We start from the raw sequence: 21307 nt of genomic DNA, 5'->3' as shown, positions 1-21307 counted from the left end.
TCGGCTCAGGCCCAAGGCTCTCAGACCTCAACGGTCTGGTCCTGCCAGGGCCCCTGTCCTCTCTGGAGACCACTCCTGGCTCTCTCTGCCGAGAAGGCGCTGCTGGCAGTACGTCCTCTAAGAGTTGAGGTCCGTCGTGCAGACCCTGAGAAAACTCCTAGGAAAAGGCTCCACCTTCTTGTTTACGTCAACAGAGCTCAATGCCTTTGTTAGTGCTGGGTGTGTCCCATTTGATGCAACTGCAGAGCCATTAGGTCAACCAGCACATGTGTGCGGCCCCTTCCCTTAGACTCCTCTGGGCCCTCGTGACATAGGCTCAGAAGACTGCCAGCCTCAAGCCTTACCTCTTCCGAGGGACGGCCACACCGTCTTCCAGGATCTTCGGTCCCATGAATCTCAGTTGCTGTTTGGAACTCAAAGGAGAGAAAAGACCCTGCCTGCGGGGTCTCTTTGGGCTGGGGCCTTCCCCCGTGGGCTGCGCTCCCTCATTCTCCTTTTCTTCTTGCTTCTCTTCCTCCTCCTCCTCCTCCTCCTCGTCGTCCTCCTCCTCCTCGTTCTCCTCCTCCTCCTCCTCGTCCTCCTCCTCAGGGGTGCTCTTGGATTCCACATTGCCCATCAGCTGGACCATGGTGAGATGAGAGACACGGCAGCTGAAGCCCTCCAGGATGCCGAACTTCACGTGCTGCTGGAGGATCTCCAAGGCGGGGAAGACCCGGCAGCAGGCCATGCACCTGAAGCCGGTCTCCATGGTCACCATCCAGTCCGCTGTCTTGGCGCTGGGTCTCTCCTCGACGGCAGGTGGCCCTGATGGGCTGCCTGGCTCTGCCCTTTCCTCATACTCTTTCTCCTCCCCAGTGGGCTCACTGTCAGACAGGAGGCTTTCGGTGGACACATCAGAAGAGGGCTCAGTGGCTACTGCGCACACATCCTCAGGAAGGGTCACTTCTTCTATCCTCAGCTGCTTTTCAGGCAACTCCAAGGGTTTCTTTGTCTTCCAGGAGACAGCGACACCCTTGTTCACTTGTACCTGCATGTAGTATATTTTCATGCCCCTTTCCTCTTTGTCTGGGTGCAGATAGTTCTTAGAGGGTGAAGAGGGTGAGGAGGAGACACAGTGTGATGGGGGAGCGGTCTCTCCTTCTCCCTGATCCTGGGCTAGGGGTGCTCTAGGCTGGGCAGTGTCTCGATGAAATCTCCGGATTCCTGAAAAAGGAAATTAAAATCATAATAACATGCATGGGCCATGCCGGAAGCTGAGGGAGCAGGTGTGGTAGACGAGAGAGGGACATTGGCACGACATAGCTATGTCGTGAGCTTGGTGTCTGTTGGCCGTAGGACGGAGTGGTGTATCTGGTGTCATCTGTGGGCTTTTCATGTGCGTGGGGGGGATACTGGAGCGGTGTCTGTATACAGGGGTGTGGAGTATGGTGGTGAGGGCTGTGGTATGTGAGGGATGCGGCTGGATGCGTGTACGACGAGGAGTGTGAGTTTGGGAATATCGGTGGTGCATTCCTTGTGGAATGGGGCTGTGGTGCAGGAGGAGAGTACTGTGGAGCACGTGCTTGGGGTTGATGTGCACTGAGAAGGGCTGTGCCTGGAGGGCGCGTGTATGTGTGAGCTGTGTGGACCTGAGCTGGATGGTCCTGCTCTCAGGCTGGAGGTGTATGATGCAGAACTCTGTCCTTCTCTGGAAGCAAAGGCAAAGACAAAGCCTACATTTTCCTCTGAAGATGCTTAATCTGGTCCCTCTTCCCTCCACCTCAAGCCCAGACCTTTCCGGCCCCTGCTCCTTGACTTCCCCACCATGGTAGTAGCAGTATTCACACACACACACCCAGACTCAGCTGGCATCCACGCCCTCGGAACAGCTCAGCCATCCTGCCCAGGCTCCTCCACAGAGCCCTCATCACCTCTGATGACCCTGGGTTTCCTCTCAGCCTCCCTGGGATCTGTGTGCCTCCTGCCTCACAGCCAAGCACCCCCTCACCTGAGGAGCCCTGCGCCCTTACCAGCGTAGCTGAGCTTGCGCCGAGTAGAAGTACAGAAGAAGTATTTAGAGGCAGAGGAGACCTCCCCTGGCCCTGGGCTGCAGCCTTGGGCCACCACAGTGGATCCAAGCCGAGGGGGATCCTCTTGTGACTTCGAGATTCCTGAGGGAGGAATGAAAGGCTCAGGGTGGGTTCATCAGTCCTCTGTCCACAAATATTTACTGAGTGTGTGACACGTGTCAGGTGCAGTGAATACACACAGTTGAGAGTGTGGTTCCCAGTGGATACTCCAGGATTTAATTCCAATCCATACTTATTCTCTCACTGTCTAGTTGGTAATGTAGGCCTCGGTGGTGACTGTGAGTGTGTGGGAAGAGTGAGTGATGTGTATCAGTTAAGTCTGTGGTAAGTGTGGGGTTGGCATGGGGAGCACAGTGCAGATGTGTCTATCTGTGTCTGTGGCCTTTGTGTGCATGGTTTCTGTTCACAAGTCAGGAATTCTGGGACATGTAACTTTTCCTCATTACATGGTGTGGCTTGTATTTATGGTGCGTGTTCATTCATTCAGTCACCAAGATTCAGTAAGCAGCTACTCCTGTGTATCCGGCACTCTTCCATTGTTGTAGTCTTTGGTAACGCTGCACATTCTAGTAGGGGAAGACACACACTAAACAAAACTACAATAAATATATAATACATCAGCTGGTGGTAAGTATATAAGGGTTGCCAGACTTAGCGAACCAGAATACAAGGCACCCAGTTAAATTTCACTTTCAGATAAACCCAGAATAATTTTTTAGTGTAAGTATTCCCATGCAGTGTTTGGCCTGACTTAGTTTTAGTGTAAGTATGGCCCATACAATATGTGGGACATACTGCTACTGAAAAATTACTTGTTGTTTATCTGGAATTCAAATTGAACTGGATAGCCCATATTTTCTCTGGCAATCCTGACCTGGGTTACTGAGACTGTGGTTTACTGTGGTTTGTACAAAGCGGGTCTGGCATTACTCAAGAATGTGTTATAAGTGTGGTGTGTATGACACGTGACTGGTTCTTATAGAGGTATTTAGAGATGGCTGAAGTTAGCTGTGTTTGTGCAAGAGTTGAGGAGATACATATATATATAGTGTGTGTGTGTGTGTGTGTCCTATATATATAGTGTGTGTGTCTATATACATATCTCATCTCCAGCGTTTGGTGTTAGAGGAGACGATTGTGATACAGGTGGGTTGTATGAGAACGTAGTACAGAAGGGATGCATGTATATACCTCCATGTGCTGTGTGTGGTTTACTAAGGAAGTTATATGTGGGGTGTGTGATATTTTTGCTGTATCAGAGTGTACATGGGTGTATGAGTTACTGTCTCATGAAACACCCCTAACAAGAATTCTGTACACACTCTTACGTACACCGAGTGTCAGCCAGGTCCAGCCAGGGTGACAAGAACTTTACCACGCAGACTTTATATCTGGTAAGCACTCTAACCCCATTCATCTCGCTCTTCTCTGCACTACCACACACACACACACACACACACACACACACACACACACACACACAGTCACACACAGGAACATAGAGCAAAATATTCTGAATGGTCAGGGGCAGTCATTGCCTTCCCCAGCCTGTCCCAGCCACTGCCTGGAAATCTGCCTGCTGTCTAGAGCTCCATTCCCAGGGCCCATCCTACAGTCTCCAGGGCCCTGGGCCTGGTAGGAGCTACTGGGCTCTAATCTGGGGCAGAGGCCTCTAGCTGGAGCTCTGGGGTGACCACCCCTCTCCCAGGGCAAGCTACTCGCCTACATTTAATGCACGCAGGCACCCCGTGGCCCGTGGCTCTCAGAGCTCCCCGCAGGACCCTGAGGCCATTTCTCACCCCTGCTCACGCGGTCTCAGTCTCTGGAAAACCCTTCCCTTCCCTTGATCTCCTTTGGGAAATTCTTCCTGTTGAAGGAATAAAACCTCCTTGCTTTCAATATGACACCATCCCTAGACAAACAATCTTCTTTCAAAGTGCATTCCACTTGTCAAGATAGTTTTCAACAGGGCCTTCAACTCATGGGGCTTCTCTTTCCACTTTGGTAAAAGAGGCCAAGCAACTCATGGGTCTCTCTCAGCATCCTTGCATCCTTCACATCCCCCACCTCATGACCCCAGGGAACGATCCAAGAGAATAAGAGAGAAATCGGGGACTGAGAAAAGCTGCACCTCTAGGTCTGTGCAAGCAGGATGCAGCCTGCTATGAGTCCGACAAAGCTCCAGGCCCGGCTGCCCCAGGGGAGAGTCCTCAGACCAGCGGAGCTGACCTCCCATCTCCCAGGGGGCATCTGGCCGTTCTGTGCCATCTCACACCACAGGGACCCTCCGGATGGATACGGCAGCGTCAGTGAGACAAGATCTCTCGCTCCCTGCTTCACAGGTGACACGTTCTCAGTCCGCCCCATCCTAGAGAAGGTTTAGTTTGGCAGAAACCCATGTGCCCCAGCATGTTGCCCCCCACATACCTCCTCCGTTCTCGGCAGTTTCCTGGGACTCTTCATTTTCCAGATGTTTCCTCTTTTGTCGCCGTTTCATGGTACCAACTAGAAGTCTCCCTTAGAAGATGCCTCAAGAGATGTCCAACTCCTCCTCTTCCCTACAGGTTGGCCCTTGTTGGCTCTTGGGCAATCCGTTGAAATGATTCAATACAAATAAAAATAGTCAAGTCTCCTAAATGGCTGAAAAACTTGTACCACTTAGTGAACCAGCAGTACTGCCTAGTGCTCACCAGGGCTGTTATGTTTGCAAGGTTGCCAGGCGCACAGTGGAATTCTGTGACCTCAGTGATGACATCAGAGCATTCCGTGGACCTAGGTGGAGCACAGTGTCTGCAATAGCACAGGCCCCATTTTCAAGAACATTTCCTTTTTCCCAGCTGAACCTTTCCCGTGAAAGGGAAAGGTTCATACCATATCTATTATAAATTGTATCATACCATGTCTATTATAAAATTCACATTTTGAGTGGAGATCTTTTCATGTCTTTTCTAGAGAGATTTAATATGAATATTTTCAGTGGTCTCCAGTTTCCCTGTGGATTATTGACATTTTAAACTCTGCACTTCAATTTTCCCTCAATACGTGTAATTTTGTCACAGCTATTTCTGTACTTAAAGATGAGGAACTATATAATTGATTTCTTCATTTTTTTCCCATCTCTTTCCAAGGTACTGCATTTGATTGTGTCTTACGAATGAGTGAAAAATGCTAGTCCTTGAGTCAGGACGTTGGGCCCTTTACCAAGTAACTCAACCTATCTGGGCTTCAGCTTCTGTATGTGCCATCAAGAGGCTTGGACTAGCTGACTTTTCAAATGCTGTGTTTCTTTGATTCACTCTCACTTACTGATCTGCCACTTAAGAAGAGGGTCTGTTCTCATAAAGTAACAACAGTCTTTTCCTAACCTTGGGTTGGGTGGAGTTTAACTGTTCGTACTCAGTTTGTTAGTTATATTGCCTTCTACGTATGCTTAGCTCTAAATAATTTATATGGCTCTTGTGACAATTTTTAGATCTTCTTTTTTTCTTATTTTCTTTTACACTTTCTAATTTGTTATCGCCAGTGTAGAGGAGCCTGATTGACTTTTAAAATTTATTGATCTTGTATGTGTGTGCCTTGTTGAACCGTCTTATTAGTTCCTGCTAGTTTATCTGTGGGTTCTTTTGGGTCTCCTAGATAAATGAGCATAGGAAATGTAAATAATGTGTTCTTTGGATAAAGTTTATTTTCTTGCATCTATATATATATAGAAGCAATATGTTGAATTGATTTAAATATTTAAATACTTACATACCTGTTATCACAATCTAACATTCTTGATCTTATTTTCTTTCAATCAATATTATGTTTTCAAGATTTATCCACGTGAATCCATATAGATCTAGGTCTTTGATTTTTGACTGCTTGATATTATTTCATCACATGCATATAGCATCATTTATTTTCCATTCAAGCATTATTGGACAATTGGATTGTTTCCCTCCCTTCTCTAGAACAAACAACATTTCCTAGAATATCCCTGAAGATGTCTGACAGTCGAGAAGGGCCAGGCTGCCCGAAGGATTGCTACTTGCTTTCAGCCACCTTCCAACAGGCCGTCTCCAGCCAGCAATTTGAAGCACAGCTGAAATGAAAACTGCCCCAAATGTGAAGATCTTAGGAGCTTCCTAGAAGGTGGGAGGTTAATGATAGGCATCCTGCTGGGATCCCAGGGGAGTCTGAGCTGGCCTGAAGCTCATCTTCCTCCTCCACCGCTCAAGAGGAATGTGGAGGAAAGAAGCCTTCAAAAACTCTGAGCAGGCAGAGGGAGAGATATTGGGGGCCGAAGGTGTAACTGAGGTCTTGGAGTGGGCTGTGAGCACGCAGAGCCTCTAGAGAGCCAGGCTCTGCCTTCTGAGAACTTCTCCCCTAAGGCTGCTCATAATTCAGGTGATACCAGCCATATAGAGCCGACTTGGCCCACACTGTCACAGAAAGCCTTATCAGAATCTCTTCTTCTTCATACACTCTTGTGTCTGTTACTTGGCTATTGCCTTTGGTACTCCACTGATGTGAACCACAGTCGCCAGGGGATGGAGGACACTAGTGACCCATCTTGCTCTGTGGCCTCAGTCCACAGCTTGAGGGTAAGGGAAGAGGCCAAATGAAGGTCAAGAAGGAAAGATGGAGTTTGAAGAGAAGACCTGAGTTAAGGGTGTCTTCTCAAGTCTTGATGACTGAAATGTAGCTCCAGTACCTGAAGTCCTGCTTGTTCTCAAGGCTGACCACGGGGCTGGGTGCACTCAGTGAAGGAACCGTATACACTTAGTATTTCCTTGCTTGCTCACACTTGCCCTCCTCTCATACACCCTCTGCAAGACTGCTCTTCCCCTGAAACAACTTTCCACCTGCCACTGTCATCTCAGGAACATTTGCTTCCCCTTCCTAGTGTCCCCCTAGAATGCCATTGCAGCCAATTCATAATTGGATAATCATGCTTCGTACCATATTCTCAGCAACTTCTGAAAACTTTTATTCACTTTATTCCATAGTCTTCACCCATCAATAATCTTCCTTAACTTCCTAGCTGCAGGTTAAGCCATTCGGAATCATTTCTTTTTCTTTCTCTTCTTTGGCAAATCCTTTCTATCTTTTAAGGTCTTTTTCTTGTCTCTCTACCATCCTGCCTTGCTGAACTTCTTTTTTTTCCGTTTAAGTAACCTTTCAATCTCCTTCCCCAATTTCCTCATAAACATTGAGAGTTTATTCCTCACACGTTAGACAGCGGTTTATGAATGGCCAGGCATAATGGACTCAGAATGAGTTGGCACCCCCGAGGTACCTGTCTTGCTGGGGAGCCACAGGTGAAGGGCTGGCTGCTGGACACATGTTTGCATGGAGTCAGGCTGAGTGGCCTCAGGGTGTTTGCTCTGCACTTGTGTGTGTTTCTCCCTAGTTGGTTTCCTTGTCCAGCCACCTGTGACCTCCCTCCATCCAGCCCAGGGAATCCTTCTCATCACAGGGGTAGGATGTTTGTCTCATTTTCCATCACATCCTTTCCCCAAAGTTTGGTTGTGAGTTGTTCCCATTCCAAAGACCTTTCCTCTTGGAAGAGAAAAGAGAAAATCTTGTCTCTCCTTTCCTCTCACTTCACTTCTGCTCTATTATCTCCTCCGTCCAGAATGGCCCCCTGACTCAGATGGGTGTAGATCCAAAGATGGCAAGAACTGCCAGCAATTCTGAGATAATAATATGGATGGATCAGGAAAACGTGAAAACCTTTATCCCGCCACATTAAAAAACATTGCGCTTCCAGTGTATTCAGAGTCTCAGTGTAGAAACACAAATGATAGAGAAATTGAATTACACTCAAGTTTTTCTTTCCTGCTTTCCTGTTTTATTCTAATTCTCCAAGTTAACATGATAAACTATTTGTTAGGTAAGCTTTCAGACATTTTCTACCCAGGCACACTTTTCTTTTTTTCACATAAGAGTGTGAACTAGGTCACTTTCAACATGCTGTGATTCTGTGATTCACTGTCTCCCACCGAGTCATCCACTGATAAAGTCATCTGTTTCATGGAGAAATATTTCCAATAGCTAATAGCCAATGTCTGTGGAGTGCTTACTCTGTGTCGGTTTCTTGTAACTACTTTACAGATCATTTGTACAACGTACCCATGGACCAGGTACAGTTATGACCCCCAAGTGACAGATAAGTGCAGATAAGTACAAATAAATACAGAGGCCAAGTGACTTGCCCAAGACACTGGAGCAAATCAAAATCCATGCCTGTGTAATCATTTTGCCCTATTGCCTCTGTCTGGGAGGCTTGATGATTTGGCAACTAAAACCTTAAATATCATGTTCCATTTTTATATCTGTGACACAAGCGTGGGGCTGTGATATGGGGTAACTAACCTGACTACTTTTGAAAACACTTATGCACCTGGATGAAAGTAAACCAGGGACTGCAAGCTATAGATTTAAGGTTTCCTACCAACTTTTAAAAATAGCTTCTTGAATGCAATTTATGTAGTGTCAAGTCTAGGATGTAGTCCAAATAGTAACAGAAAAATGGAGATATGTAGAAAAATACTTAAAGTTGACAAGTATTGGGAGTGTAGTATTTTTGGGGCCAGCGTGTAGACCACAGGAAAACTTGCTGTTTCCATCCCAGAGGGAAGAGCCCTACGTTGCAACTGCCAAGGTCCCTGGGGCAGCAAGTGTGCTCACTGCTTCGTAAAGAAGCATCCTCACTTTGATAGAATCATATGGGAGCCTTACATTTGGTTAGCAGTTCTACGTTTTTGATGTAATAATATTTTCAGGGTGTGGGAGGGTATCAAGCTCTGAAAATACCCTTGGAGAGATTTGCTTATTAAGTTTGGCTTTTTCAGTCTCCCTACTACTTCTTTACTAAACACCAGGCGGTTTCCTTCACTTTTCAGAACCATGTTGTTTTTCCCTTGTCTAATGAACTTTGAAATACTTTTGGATGAGCTATGAAGTTTGGGAAAAAATAAACATCTCTTTAAAATAAGGAAGATAATAACAATGACAAGTAGAAAACGCTCTAAAACAGAGAATATCCTCCATTCTAGCCAAAGACTGGGGCTGGAAGGTTCGTGCTCGCTGTCCAGGACGTAGAAATAAAAGCTGAGGAGGCGCTGAGGCGTCTCCTGGATCTCTATGAGCCTCCATCATTTCTGAAGGGTAGGGTTGACAGATAAAATATAGGCTGTTTAGTTAAATCTGAATGTCAGAGAAACAACAAGTACATTTTTAAGATTAGTATGCCCCAAAGAGTTCATAGGATCTACTTATACTAAAAATAATGACTTATTATTCATGTGAAGTTCAGGTTTAACTGGGTATCCTGTACTTATATTTACTAAATCTGACAGCCCTACTGATGATCCACAATGGAGGCAGTTGAGAAGCGGTACATGCTGGCTCTCGGACAGTCAGAAATGGCTTCAGCAGATCCAGGTACAGTATGAAATTCTTTTTGGATGTAGCTCAGAAGCCATGGCCAGCCCTATGACTGCAAGTACTGCCTCGGGTTTCCCTGAGGTGGGGTAAACCTTCCTCTTAATGGCCTTTTGGTAAGTCTGGAAGACCATATCCAAGGGGAGCCCCAAAGCCAGTTTCATCCTCACAACCATGTTTCCAATTCCTGGAATTGGCTGCATGTGACTCACAAGAGCTGAGGAGGTTTGTGGAAATTGGGAGTGTCATAGCTTGAACCCTTTGTAGGTAAAGTTTTGCTGTTGTGAGTGTTTTAACAGGAGCAATGTGAAAGACTCCAGGTCCCCAGGTAGATAGAAATAATCCTGTTCTACCTCTGTGTATGTGACAAGTCTCTAATAGTTCAGAGAGCAAGGATCTGGTCTTAGAAAGACTGATCCAAGCTTGGATGTTTCTGGTGACAAGGCAAGGTCCTGAGTTTCAAGTTCACCTTTTATGGTTGAGGAGACAATAAGGTGGTCAGAAGGGAAATCATGGAGGAGACCTTGGCTTCCTCCATCGTGCAGGCTTGTATATGTGGTTCTATGTAGATTGTGTTTCAAAGGTGGAGCTTGTTTACAACTATGAACATTCTCCGATGTGCTTTTTGGACCTTCATTCCCAGAGCGAGAGCAGTGCCGACGCTCTAGAAATGCCATGGATATTCTGAGCTGTCAGTGGCATTTCCCAGGTACTGTTGCCTTGGTGCCGCTCCTTGAAACGTCCAAAGGGATTATCATCTGTCGTGTGGCGGGTCCTAGCATTGTGAAAGGGAGCTGCTGCACCTGGCTCAGAGGATTTGGGATGTGGTGGGAGGAGTAGTAGTGCTACGACTATAAATTGTATCACAGCATATCTATTCCATCTTGAGAGTGGGGTTGGGGGGTTCTGAAGGGGGGCTTTTATTGTACTTTTATACATTGTACCCTTGAAACTAATTCAATTTTTTAAAATTAATTAAGTTATTTTGGGCTGCATTGGGTCTTTGTTGCTGCTAGCGGGCGTTCTCTAGTTGCAGTGAGCGGGGGCTACTCTTGGCTGTGGTGCACGGGCTTCTCATTGCAGTGGCTTCTCTTGTTGCGGAGCATGGGCTCTAGGCACGCAGGCTTCCGTAGTTGTGGCACGTGGGCTCGGTAGATGTGGCACACGGGCTCTAGAGCGCAGGCTCAGTAGTTGTGGCGCGCGGGCTGAGTTACTCCGTGGCACGTGGGATCTTCCCAGACCAGGGCTCGAACCCATGTCCCCTGCATTCGCAGGCATATTCTTAACCACTGCTCCACCAGGGAAGCCCAATAATTCAGTTTTTTATAAAGAGAAGATTCCTAATAGTATTCCAAAATTTTAAAAATATGTAGTTGGATAACACTATGAAAAATTAACTGATATATTCTTTTATTATTTCTCTTTGCTCCCTGGATTTTTGTCCCCATCCAGTCAGCTAGGCACTCTGAGTTCACTGCATTAGGAAGGTAAAGACTCAGCAGAAATGAGGGAGAAAAAAAGAAAATTCTCAGCTTTGGAATGTTCACAACGGAGGCCACAGTAGAACAGGTGAGAATTCTGTGAACAAAAACTAAATGTCGTCTCAAATGCAAAAAAGTATTCTCTGCACTGGGAGGCAGGAGAGGGAGGGAGGGAAGGACTGAAGGAGAGAGATCAGTGTGGCCAGGGACATGGAGACTGTGCTTGAGGACGATAGGCCCAGGAAGAGAATCAGAATCTGGAGAAGATTCAGCCTGCACGTGATCATTGCCTCCAGCCAGCACCCTCATCTCAGACGTTGGGAAATTCAGAGAGAGAGTGGGAGTACGTCAGGAGGGCCACGCGCATAGTCTGTGTGGCAGGGGTTGTGGCCATTCCCTATTTGTGAGGAGTCCCCAGCAATTTGCAGGCCTCTTCTGGAAAATGCTGGTGGACGTCTCTAGTGCTTATGTGAAAGCTTGTTCACAAACCTTGAAAGATACAGATGTAGATGACAGATAGATGCATAGATAGAAAAATGTAATTAAATAAAAGCTCCAGGAAAGGTTTGGAAAATGCCCTTTATTGCATAGGACGCTTCTATCGTCATATGATGTTAGACTGAGTGCCGGTCCCTTCATCCTCCTTCAGACCACGGCCTTCTGTCTGCTACTCTCCCGAGGGTCCTTTCTTCTCCCTGGAAGGGATAAAACAAATGAGGTAGAACAGGAAGAGACAAGCAGCACTCCAAGCTCTGCTGGTCAGGGTTACCCTCCAGCGTTGCCTTAATGCTCAGAGCCACACACACCACAGTGAGCTTGGCTCCAGATCAACTACCACGCAACGAAGGTTCTGGAACATTTCCATATCTCGGGGGACCTCATTTCCACGTGACTCTCTTTCATATTCCCCTTTGTCACAGAAGGCTAGGTCCAGTGGTCCGGGTGAGATCTCGGCTCAGGCCCAAGGCTCTCAGACCTCAACGGTCTGGTCCTGCCAGGGCCCCTGTCCTCTCTGGAGACCACTCCTGGCTCTCTCTGCCGAGAAGGCGCTGCTGGCAGTACGTCCTCTAAGAGTTGAGGTCCGTCGTGCAGACCCTGAGAAAACTCCTAGGAAAAGGCTCCACCTTCTTGTTTACGTCAACAGAGCTCAATGCCTTTGGTAGTGCTGGGTGTGTCCCATTTGATGCAACTGCAGAGCCATTAGGTCAACCAGCACATGTGTGCGGCCCCTTCCCTTAGACTCCTCTGGGCCCTCGTGACATAGGCTCAGAAGACTGCCAGCCTCAAGCCTTACCTCTTCCGAGGGACGGCCACACCGTCTTCCAGGATCTTCGGTCCCATGAATCTCAGTTGCTGTTTGGAACTCAAAGGAGAGAAAAGACCCTGCCTGCGGGGTCTCTTTGGGCTGGGGCCTTCCCCCGTGGGCTGCGCTCCCTCATTCTCCTTTTCTTCTTGCTTCTCTTCCTCCTCCTCCTCCTCCTCCTCGTCGTCCTCCTCCTCCTCGTTCTCCTCCTCCTCCTCCTCGTCCTCCTCCTCAGGGGTGCTCTTGGATTCCACATTGCCCATCAGCTGGACCATGGTGAGATGAGAGACACGGCAGCTGAAGCCCTCCAGGATGCCGAACTTCACGTGCTGCTGGAGGATCTCCAAGGCGGGGAAGACCCGGCAGCAGGCCATGCACCTGAAGCCGGTCTCCATGGTCACCATCCAGTCCGCTGTCTTGGCGCTGGGTCTCTCCTCGACGGCAGGTGGCCCTGATGGGCTGCCTGGCTCGGCCCTTTCCTCATACTCTTTCTCCTCCCCAGTGGGCTCACTGTCAGACAGGAGGCTTTCGGTGGACACATCAGAAGAGGGCTCAGTGGCTACTGCGCACACATCCTCAGGAAGGGTCACTTCTTCTATCCTCAGCTGCTTTTCAGGCAACTCCAAGGGTTTCTTTGTCTTCCAGGAGACAGCGACACCCTTGTTCACTTGTACCTGCATGTAGTATATTTTCATGCCCCTTTCCTCTTTGTCTGGGTGCAGATAGTTCTTACAGGGTGAAGAGGGTGAGGAGGAGACACAGTGTGATGGGGGAGCGGTCTCTCCTTCTCCCTGATCCTGGGCTAGGGGTGCTCTAGGCTGGGCAGTGTCTCGATGAAATCTCCGGATTCCTGAAAAAGGAAATTAAAATCATAATAACATGCATGGGCCATGCCGGAAGCTGAGGGAGCAGGTGTGGTAGACGAGAGAGGGACATTGGCACGACATAGCTATGTCGTGAGCTTGGTGTCTGTTGGCCGTAGGACGGAGTGGTGTATCTGGTGTCATCTGTGGGCTTTTCATGTGCGTGGGGGGGATACTGGAGCGGTGTCTGTATACAGGGGTGTGGAGTATGGTGGTGAGGGCTGTGGTATGTGAGGGATGCGGCTGGATGCGTGTACGACGAGGAGTGTGAGTTTGGGAATATCGGTGGTGCATTCCTTGTGGAATGGGGCTGTGGTGCAGGAGGAGAGTACTGTGGAGCACGTGCTTGGGGTTGATGTGCACTGAGAAGGGCTGTGCCTGGAGGGCGCGTGTATGTGTGAGCTGTGTGGACCTGAGCTGGATGGTCCTGCTCTCAGGCTGGAGGTGTATGATGCAGAACTCTGTCCTTCTCTGGAAGCAAAGGCAAAGACAAAGCCTACATTTTCCTCTGAAGATGCTTAATCTGGTCCCTCTTCCCTCCACCTCAAGCCCAGACCTTTCCGGCCCCTGCTCCTTGACTTCCCCACCATGGTAGTAGCAGTATTCACACACACACACCCAGACTCAGCTGGCATCCACGCCCTCGGAACAGCTCAGCCATCCTGCCCAGGCTCCTCCACAGAGCCCTCATCACCTCTGATGACCCTGGGTTTCCTCTCAGCCTCCCTGGGATCTGTGTGCCTCCTGCCTCACAGCCAAGCACCCCCTCACCTGAGGAGCCCTGCGCCCTTACCAGCGTAGCTGAGCTTGCGCCGAGTAGAAGTACAGAAGAAGTATTTAGAGGCAGAGGAGACCTCCCCTGGCCCTGGGCTGCAGCCTTGGGCCACCACAGTGGATCCAAGCCGAGGGGGATCCTCTTGTGACTTCGAGATTCCTGAGGGAGGAATGAAAGGCTCAGGGTGGGTTCATCAGTCCTCTGTCCACAAATATTTACTGAGTGTGTGACACGTGTCAGGTGCAGTGAATACACACAGTTGAGAGTGTGGTTCCCAGTGGATACTCCAGGATTTAATTCCAATCCATACTTATTCTCTCACTGTCTAGTTGGTAATGTAGGCCTCGGTGGTGACTGTGAGTGTGTGGGAAGAGTGAGTGATGTGTATCAGTTAAGTCTGTGGTAAGTGTGGGGTTGGCATGGGGAGCACAGTGCAGATGTGTCTATCTGTGTCTGTGGCCTTTGTGTGCATGGTTTCTGTTCACAAGTCAGGAATTCTGGGACATGTAACTTTTCCTCATTACATGGTGTGGCTTGTATTTATGGTGCGTGTTCATTCATTCAGTCACCAAGATTCAGTAAGCAGCTACTCCTGTGTATCCGGCACTCTTCCATTGTTGTAGTCTTTGGTAACGCTGCACATTCTAGTAGGGGAAGACACACACTAAACAAAACTACAATAAATATATAATACATCAGCTGGTGGTAAGTATATAAGGGTTGCCAGACTTAGCGAACCAGAATACAAGGCACCCAGTTAAATTTCAGTTTCAGATAAACCCAGAATAATTTTTTAGTGTAAGTATTCCCATGCAGTGTTTGGCCTGACTTAGTTTTAGTGTAAGTATGGCCCATACAATATGTGGGACATACTGCTACTGAAAAATTACTTGTTGTTTATCTGGAATTCAAATTGAACTGGATAGCCCATATTTTCTCTGGCAATCCTGACCTGGGTTACTGAGACTGTGGTTTACTGTGGTTTGTACAAAGCGGGTCTGGCATTACTCAAGAATGTGTTATAAGTGTGGTGTGTATGACACGTGACTGGTTCTTATAGAGGTATTTAGAGATGGCTGAAGTTAGCTGTGTTTGTGCAAGAGTTGAGGAGATACATATATATATAGTGTGTGTGTGTGTGTGTGTCCTATATATATAGTGTGTGTGTCTATATACATATCTCATCTCCAGCGTTTGGTGTTAGAGGAGACGATTGTGATACAGGTGGGTTGTATGAGAACGTAGTACAGAAGGGATGCATGTATATACCTCCATGTGCTGTGTGTGGTTTACTAAGGAAGTTATATGTGGGGTGTGTGATATTTTTGCTGTATCAGAGTGTACATGGGTGTATGAGTTACTGTCTCATGAAACACCCCTAACAAGAATTCTGTATACACTCTTACGTACACCGAGTGTCAGCCAGGTCCAGCCAGGGTGACAAGAACTTTACCACGCAGACTTTATATCTGGTAAGCACTCTAACCCCATTCATCTCGCTCTTCTCTGCACTACCACACACACACACACACACACACACACACACACACACACACACACACACACACAGTCACACACAGGAACATAGAGCAAAATATTCTGAATGGTCAGGGGCAGTCATTGCCTTCCCCAGCCTGTCCCAGCCACTGCCTGGAAATCTGCCTGCTGTCTAGAGCTCCATTCCCAGGGCCCATCCTACAGTCTCCAGGGCCCTGGGCCTGGTAGGAGCTACTGGGCTCTAATCTGGGGCAGAGGCCTCTAGCTGGAGCTCTGGGGTGACCACCCCTCTCCCAGGGCAAGCTACTCGCCTACATTTAATGCACGCAGGCACCCCGTGGCCCGTGGCTCTCAGAGCTCCCCGCAGGACCCTGAGGCCATTTCTCACCCCTGCTCACGCGGTCTCAGTCTCTGGAAAACCCTTCCCTTCCCTTGATCTCCTTTGGGAAATTCTTCCTGTTGAAGGAATAAAACCTCCTTGCTTTCAATATGACACCATCCCTAGACAAACAATCTTCTTTCAAAGTGCATTCCACTTGTCAAGATAGTTTTCAACAGGGCCTTCAACTCATGGGGCTTCTCTTTCCACTTTGGTAAAAGAGGCCAAGCAACTCATGGGTCTCTCTCAGCATCCTTGCATCCTTCACATCCCCCACCTCATGACCCCAGGGAACGATCCAAGAGAATAAGAGAGAAATCGGGGACTGAGAAAAGCTGCACCTCTAGGTCTGTGCAAGCAGGATGCAGCCTGCTATGAGTCCGACAAAGCTCCAGGCCCGGCTGCCCCAGGGGAGAGTCCTCAGACCAGCGGAGCTGACCTCCCATCTCCCAGGGGGCATCTGGCCGTTCTGTGCCATCTCACACCACAGGGACCCTCCGGATGGATACGGCAGCGTCAGTGAGACAAGATCTCTCGCTCCCTGCTTCACAGGTGACACGTTCTCAGTCCGCCCCATCCTAGAGAAGGTTTAGTTTGGCAGAAACCCATGTGCCCCAGCATGTTGCCCCCCACATACCTCCTCCGTTCTCGGCAGTTTCCTGGGACTCTTCATTTTCCAGATGTTTCCTCTTTTGTCGCCGTTTCATGGTACCAACTAGAAGTCTCCCTTAGAAGATGCCTCAAGAGATGTCCAACTCCTCCTCTTCCCTACAGGTTGGCCCTTGTTGGCTCTTGGGCAATCCGTTGAAATGATTCAATACAAATAAAAATAGTCAAGTCTCCTAAATGGCTGAAAAACTTGTACCACTTAGTGAACCAGCAGTACTGCCTAGTGCTCACCAGGGCTGTTATGTTTGCAAGGTTGCCAGGCGCACAGTGGAATTCTGTGACCTCAGTGATGACATCAGAGCATTCCGTGGACCTAGGTGGAGCACAGTGTCTGCAATAGCACAGGCCCCATTTTCAAGAACATTTCCTTTTTCCCAGCTGAACCTTTCCCGTGAAAGGGAAAGGTTCATACCATATCTATTATAAATTGTATCATACCATGTCTATTATAAAATTCACATTTTGAGTGGAGATCTTTTCATGTCTTTTCTAGAGAGATTTAATATGAATATTTTCAGTGGTCTCCAGTTTCCCTGTGGATTATTGACATTTTAAACTCTGCACTTCAATTTTCCCTCAATACGTGTAATTTTGTCACAGCTATTTCTGTACTTAAAGATGAGGAACTATATAATTGATTTCTTCATTTTTTTCCCATCTCTTTCCAAGGTACTGCATTTGATTGTGTCTTACGAATGAGTGAAAAATGCTAGTCCTTGAGTCAGGACGTTGGGCCCTTTACCAAGTAACTCAACCTATCTGGGCTTCAGCTTCTGTATGTGCCATCAAGAGGCTTGGACTAGCTGACTTTTCAAATGCTGTGTTTCTTTGATTCACTCTCACTTACTGATCTGCCACTTAAGAAGAGGGTCTGTTCTCATAAAGTAACAACAGTCTTTTCCTAACCTTGGGTTGGGTGGAGTTTAACTGTTCGTACTCAGTTTGTTAGTTATATTGCCTTCTACGTATGCTTAGCTCTAAATAATTTATATGGCTCTTGTGACAATTTTTAGATCTTCTTTTTTTCTTATTTTCTTTTACACTTTCTAATTTGTTATCGCCAGTGTAGAGGAGCCTGATTGACTTTTAAAATTTATTGATCTTGTATGTGTGTGCCTTGTTGAACCGTCTTATTAGTTCCTGCTAGTTTATCTGTGGGTTCTTTTGGGTCTCCTAGATAAATGAGCATAGGAAATGTAAATAATGTGTTCTTTGGATAAAGTTTATTTTCTTGCATCTATATATATATAGAAGCAATATGTTGAATTGATTTAAATATTTAAATACTTACATACCTGTTATCACAATCTAACATTCTTGATCTTATTTTCTTTCAATCAATATTATGTTTTCAAGATTTATCCACGTGAATCCATATAGATCTAGGTCTTTGATTTTTGACTGCTTGATATTATTTCATCACATGCATATAGCATCATTTATTTTCCATTCAAGCATTATTGGACAATTGGATTGTTTCCCTCCCTTCTCTAGAACAAACAACATTTCCTAGAATATCCCTGAAGATGTCTGACAGTCGAGAAGGGCCAGGCTGCCCGAAGGATTGCTACTTGCTTTCAGCCACCTTCCAACAGGCCGTCTCCAGCCAGCAATTTGAAGCACAGCTGAAATGAAAACTGCCCCAAATGTGAAGATCTTAGGAGCTTCCTAGAAGGTGGGAGGTTAATGATAGGCATCCTGCTGGGATCCCAGGGGAGTCTGAGCTGGCCTGAAGCTCATCTTCCTCCTCCACCGCTCAAGAGGAATGTGGAGGAAAGAAGCCTTCAAAAACTCTGAGCAGGCAGAGGGAGAGATATTGGGGGCCGAAGGTGTAACTGAGGTCTTGGAGTGGGCTGTGAGCACGCAGAGCCTCTAGAGAGCCAGGCTCTGCCTTCTGAGAACTTCTCCCCTAAGGCTGCTCATAATTCAGGTGATACCAGCCATATAGAGCCGACTTGGCCCACACTGTCACAGAAAGCCTTATCAGAATCTCTTCTTCTTCATACACTCTTGTGTCTGTTACTTGGCTATTGCCTTTGGTACTCCACTGATGTGAACCACAGTCGCCAGGGGATGGAGGACACTAGTGACCCATCTTGCTCTGTGGCCTCAGTCCACAGCTTGAGGGTAAGGGAAGAGGCCAAATGAAGGTCAAGAAGGAAAGATGGAGTTTGAAGAGAAGACCTGAGTTAAGGGTGTCTTCTCAAGTCTTGATGACTGAAATGTAGCTCCAGTACCTGAAGTCCTGCTTGTTCTCAAGGCTGACCACGGGGCTGGGTGCACTCAGTGAAGGAACCGTATACACTTAGTATTTCCTTGCTTGCTCACACTTGCCCTCCTCTCATACACCCTCTGCAAGACTGCTCTTCCCCTGAAACAACTTTCCACCTGCCACTGTCATCTCAGGAACATTTGCTTCCCCTTCCTAGTGTCCCCCTAGAATGCCATTGCAGCCAATTCATAATTGGATAATCATGCTTCTTACCATATTCTCAGCAACTTCTGAAAACTTTTATTCACTTTATTCCATAGTCTTCACCCATCAATAATCTTCCTTAACTTCCTAGCTGCAGGTTAAGCCATTCGGAATCATTTCTTTTTCTTTCTCTTCTTTGGCAAATCCTTTCTATCTTTTAAGGTCTTTTTCTTGTCTCTCTACCATCCTGCCTTGCTGAACTTCTTTTTTTTCCGTTTAAGTAACCTTTCAATCTCCTTCCCCAATTTCCTCATAAACATTGAGAGTTTATTCCTCACACGTTAGACAGCGGTTTATGAATGGCCAGGCATAATGGACTCAGAATGAGTTGGCACCCCCGAGGTACCTGTCTTGCTGGGGAGCCACAGGTGAAGGGCTGGCTGCTGGACACATGTTTGCATGGAGTCAGGCTGAGTGGCCTCAGGGTGTTTGCTCTGCACTTGTGTGTGTTTCTCCCTAGTTGGTTTCCTTGTCCAGCCACCTGTGACCTCCCTCCATCCAGCCCAGGGAATCCTTCTCATCACAGGGGTAGGATGTTTGTCTCATTTTCCATCACATCCTTTCCCCAAAGTTTGGTTGTGAGTTGTTCCCATTCCAAAGACCTTTCCTCTTGGAAGAGAAAAGAGAAAATCTTGTCTCTCCTTTCCTCTCACTTCACTTCTGCTCTATTATCTCCTCCGTCCAGAATGGCCCCCTGACTCAGATGGGTGTAGATCCAAAGATGGCAAGAACTGCCAGCAATTCTGAGATAATAATACGGATGGATCAGGAAAACGTGAAAACCTTTATCCCGCCACATTAAAAAACATTGCGCTTCCAGTGTATTCAGAGTCTCAGTGTAGAAACACAAATGATAGAGAAATTGAATTACACTCAAGTTTTTCTTTCCTGCTTTCCTGTTTTATTCTAATTCTCCAAGTTAACATGATAAACTATTTGTTAGGTAAGCTTTCAGACATTTTCTACCCAGGCACACTTTTCTTTTTTTCACATAAGAGTGTGAACTAGGTCACTTTCAACATGCTGTGATTCTGTGATTCACTGTCTCCCACCGAGTCATCCACTGATAAAGTCATCTGTTTCATGGAGAAATATTTCCAATAGCTAATAGCCAATGTCTGTGGAGTGCTTACTCTGTGTCGGTTTCTTGTAACTACTTTACAGATCATTTGTACAACGTACCCATGGACCAGGTACAGTTATGACCCCCAAGTGACAGATAAGTGCAGATAAGTACAAATAAATACAGAGGCCAAGTGACTTGCCCAAGACACTGGAGCAAATCAAAATCCATGCCTGTGTAATCATTTTGCCCTATTGCCTCTGTCTGGGAGGCTTGATGATTTGGCAACTAAAACCTTAAATATCATGTTCCATTTTTATATCTGTGACACAAGCGTGGGGCTGTGATATGGGGTAACTAACCTGACTACTTTTGAAAACACTTATGCACCTGGATGAAAGTAAACCAGGGACTGCAAGCTATAGATTTAAGGTTTCCTACCAACTTTTAAAAATAGCTTCTTGAATGCAATTTATGTAGTGTCAAGTCTAGGATGTAGTCCAAATAGTAACAGAAAAATGGAGATATGTAGAAAAATACTTAAAGTTGACAAGTATTGGGAGTGTAGTATTTTGGGGGCCAGCGTGTAGACCACAGGAAAACTTGCTGTTTCCATCCCAGAGGGAAGAGCCCTACGTTGCAACTGCCAAGGGCCCTGGGGCAGCAAGTGTGCTCACTGCTTCGTAAAGAAGCATCCTCACTTTGATAGAATCATATGGGAGCCTTACATTTGGTTAGCAGTTCTACGTTTTTGATGTAATAATATTTTCAGGGTGTGGGAGGGTATCAAGCTCTGAAAATACCCTTGGAGAGATTTGCTTATTAAGTTTGGCTTTTTCAGTCTCCCTACTACTTCTTTACTAAACACCAGGCGGTTTCCTTCACTTTTCAGAACCATGTTGTTTTTCCCTTGTCTAATGAACTTTGAAATACTTTTGGATGAGCTATGAAGTTTGGGAAAAAATAAACATCTCTTTAAAATAAGGAAGATAATAACAATGACAAGTAGAAAAAGCTCTAAAACAGAGAATATCCTCCATTCTAGCCAAAGACTGGGGCTGGAAGGTTCGTGCTCGCTGTCCAGGACGTAGAAATAAAAGCTGAGGAGGCGCTGAGGCGTCTCCTGGATCTCTATGAGCCTCCATCATTTCTGAAGGGTAGGGTTGACAGATAAAATATAGGCTGTTTAGTTAAATCGGAATGTCAGAGAAACAACAAGTACATTTTTAAGATTAGTATGCCCCAAAGAGTTCATAGGATCTACTTATACTAAAAATAATGACTTATTATTCATGTGAAGT

This window comes from Mesoplodon bidens (genome assembly GCF_964165515.1).
Source record: "Mesoplodon bidens genome assembly, contig: HAP1_SCAFFOLD_525, whole genome shotgun sequence".
Taxonomy (NCBI): Eukaryota; Metazoa; Chordata; class Mammalia; order Artiodactyla; family Ziphiidae; genus Mesoplodon; species Mesoplodon bidens.
The sequence above is the reverse complement of the archived record's forward strand: the minus strand, read 5'-3'. Positions refer to the sequence as shown.